A 4,213-nucleotide genomic window follows, 5' to 3' on the forward strand; every position below is an offset into this window, starting at 1 on the left:
CATCAAATGCACATGAACTAGAGGAAGTCACTTCTTACATCCGAACATATGCTTCATGAGCTAGCATGAACAAATGCTTTCAAAAGTTTCCAACACTAGCTTAAAGTTCAGCAAAATTATGGAGAAGACAAGGATGTTGTCAATGGGCACAACAACAATTCATCTGGGTTTCCTTTTAAAAGGAATTCCATAGTTAAGTGAACAAGTGATAGCATTGGTCAGACCAAAGATGTAATGGTGTATGCTCGAGGGATCAACCACGAATAAGATAACATTACAAGCATCGTTGGTACTGATTTGATTTGACGATAGCCCACACTCAAATCAAAGGATTGATAAGACAATAGGTCTAGCAACTGATCACAGGGACCAATCGATGAAGATATCATCTTTCTTCAACACACACTACACAAGAATATTCCTTTGGAACAAACTAAGTTAGGCAAGCTTTTATCTTCCAATTCTCCAAGTTGTTGTCTAGCTTAACCAACTAGCTCAGGGATATCCAACACGGATTCTTGGAGAAAGGGTGGTTTACAGGATAAACCGACTTGATCACGAGCTCAACATAACAGTCAGGTGACAACCTCGTGATACTTTCGAGAAGATATCCGGAAAATCACGAACCACCGATATGTTACTAAGATCGAGGACAATCCTGCTTTTCAGGGCAAGACGATATGACAATAGGGCAAGGATTTGAAATAATCCTAACTCATCGATCGAGGAGTGAACCAGGAGAATGGACTAGGTAGCACGATCAATCTTAGAATGATGATTCACTAACCAACATGCTAAGAATGAAATTATTGTCCTTTAACTACCAAACAACGGAGTTGCTAGCAGTATTGATTTCACACACCACGATTCACTTGTCGGCATTCCGGTTACGATAACACAGGAACCGAGGAATGAACAATGATGGCGAGAAGTATCACTGTGTCAAGAGTTCATAGGATGGTGTGCAATTCCCATGACATTCTTGATATAAAGATGGTAATACTCCAAGGTAGAACAGAGCAAAAGCTGGATTGGCATTTTGATCTGCGGAGTACAATGGTTTTGACCCAATCCTAGATATGGATGAGGTACTGGAGTTTGTTTCTCCTAGTCATTCCGGAATAGAATGGCTTGACGGACCACAAGAGTAATAGGTATCGATGAACGATTGCACGCATACTCTTGACTAACAATTTACAAACGAGGGTCAGAAGACAACTAAAGAGGGACAACTCAAAGGAACATACGATTTTCTGAGTTGTGGATGCATGGTTTAGCATGTTGAACCAAGTTCAACATGTTTCTTCCGGATAACCCATGCAGAAAGGTAGAACTGGCAGAGCCACAATATATAATGGAGAACTCATCAAGAATGATCCTGTTGTGATATTTCAGTTCAACGAGGAACTTCTGCCATAAGTAGTTCATGGTATTTGGAAGAAGAAGATACCACGGATTTCAAGGACTATCGCAAAGGTTACTAATATCCTAAAGGCACTAGCAATTACTATCAACATGAAGTAGGTAGAGTGAATCTCGGGTTCAGAACCCAGGAATAGAATACCTACTACTAAGTAGCATCACGAGATGCTTTCGAGAATGATGGCCAGAATCTTCACACTGAGAACACAAAACGTTGCTAGATTTCTAGGTGACTCCCTAAATACCTAGGGTCATAATAGTAACTCCAACATAAATGTCAAGGCAATAGAATACCTCAACTCAACAATTAGAGTGATTGAGCTGGCATAAAGGAACATCGAAACCAGAGGGAAAGGATTTTGCAAATGCATCAGACTATTTAGAAACCTGGGATGACTCGGACAGCATAACGGCTGTAAATGCTCAGAAAAGATTTGAGACATTCACAAAAATGGTGGCATAACCACTCAGAAGCACAATATCACGGTTTCGAGATCAACAATTAACATACGGAAGCAGTAAAAACATGAACAGAGGCTTAAGTCCAAAAATCTTATAAGTCTACGGATTAGTAACACGTGATCCTGATAAAAAGAAGAGATAGCCTAGTTCTTAATCCCCGTAGAAGAGAAGATGATGACTCAGATCAGAAGGCATAAGGTGTAAGGAGTAAAAAGAGCCTTACGTTCCATCCCACAATCAATTCCCTTATATAACTAAAGAATTTCTAGACTCAACTTCGACCAGTTTGGCTTGGTAATCCTACAGGCAGTCAAGCTCTGATACCAACGTTGTCAGGACCCCGACTCAGTACCACATTGATCTAGCATGTAACGCATCATATCACTTTGCGGCCTCACGCACGGTATCCCCACGGGTGTCGCCTTACCTTTGCCCGGGACCGATTGCGCCTTTTGGCACACGTATATGATAGTGTCGCTAGCATCCATATGACAAGGAGCCCGGGCTGACATGGCTAGTCGTAAACCCAAAGTGGCACAGACTTACAGGGACAGGCATCCATGACCCAGCATCGAACGTGTCGGTCATCAGCGAGTGAATCCAGGCTGTAGCACTGGGCTAGCAGGACTCCGGTGAACCAGGCTGTAGCGGGCTAACAGGACTCCGGTATCCATCCCGTGACATTTCCCCGAAGGAACAGACACAGGAACGAAGAAGGACACATGCCGGCCAGCCTAAGTGTTCCGGAGCAGTAGCAAGCTACCACGGCTCGGTGGAAACACTAGGAGACATTTCCCGGTAAGAGAGGCTACTAAATATAAACAACTAGATAGTCAGATCCCACACATACCAAGCATTTCAATAACATACACACAATATGCTCGATATGTGCAAACACAACATGGCATCACAACATGACTCTACGACTCAAGTATTTATTCAATAGGCTCCGAGGAGTGAGATATTACAAACATGAGTCTCATGACCCAACATTCAGAGCATACAATTCAAAGCACAAGCGGAAGCTAATATGTCTGAGTACAGACATCTATAAATGAAAAAGGCTTGAAAGCCTGACTATCTACCAGATCCTGCCGGGGGCACAAGATCGTAGCTGAGGTAACAAGCTAAACGTCGAAGTCCACGTGGAACAACTAGCGAGACAGAGGTCTCTCTGCAAAACATAAATTAAGCAAACGTGAGTACAAATGTACCCAGCAAGACTTACATCAGATCTAACTACATATGCATCATTATCAACAAGGGGATGGTGGGGTTTAACTGCAGCAAGCCAGCTTTGACTCGGTGGCTATCCTAAACTACGACTGCAAGTAACTCCTTTTGAGGTGGCGCACACGAGTCCACATATTCATCATATCAATACACCACTATGGATCCGCTCCCGTCTCCCTACGAGAACACCATCCATAGCACTCACACTTATCTTGCGTATTTTAGAGTATCCACTTTCACTTGTCTATGAACTGATATAAGCAACCCAGAAGTCCTTTACCGTGGACACGGCTATTCGAATAGATGATATTAACCCTGCAGGGGTGTACTTCTTCATACATGTTTCCACCACTTAGCGTCTGCACACGACATGTGCTCGGTAGACTTCAAGCGAAAGCCGACGTGGGTGTAGACCACGACCTACCTAAACACTCAAGTCTCTAGTCCAGGTTTATCGCCTATTCGGGTTCCATCCATGAGGAGATCCGGCCGGAGTTTCGCTCATAGCCCCAAACGATGTGAACAGGGTTCCGTGACACCAAACGGGCGCCCGGTATACCCGGCCACGTGCCTACCGCATCACAGCCCACCCCTACGGTCAGCGCTGTCCACGGCCTCCAGCATACTACAAACACCAGAAACTACTTGCAACTCCTGGACAGAGGACAAGGGTGAATAAGAAGTCGAGCGGGGTCATATTTCAGGGCCCAATGCATGGTAGTAGCTGAATCATGGATCACAAACACAGAACTCAGTTCCTGAGGACGGCTTCAATGAGACAACCCACCATGTACTCCTACATGGCCTCTCACCGATACCTTTTACCAAATCGTGTTCACACACTTAGCTCACACATAGTAGGACATGTTCACACACCTCTGATTCATCCCCGATGAATCAGACCTGACTCAACTCTAAGCAGTAGCAGGAATGACAAACAAACATGAATGAGTAGGCACAACAGGGCTCAAACAACTCCTACTCATACTAGTGGGTTTCATCTATTTACTGTGGAATGACAGGTCATGCAAAGGATAAAGGGGTTCAGCTACCGCGGCAAGTAACAGATGAATCATTGTTGTCCTAATGCAGTAAA

The sequence above is a fragment of the Triticum dicoccoides genome, chromosome 6B (genome assembly GCF_002162155.2).
Source record: "Triticum dicoccoides isolate Atlit2015 ecotype Zavitan chromosome 6B, WEW_v2.0, whole genome shotgun sequence".
Taxonomy (NCBI): Eukaryota; Viridiplantae; Streptophyta; class Magnoliopsida; order Poales; family Poaceae; genus Triticum; species Triticum dicoccoides.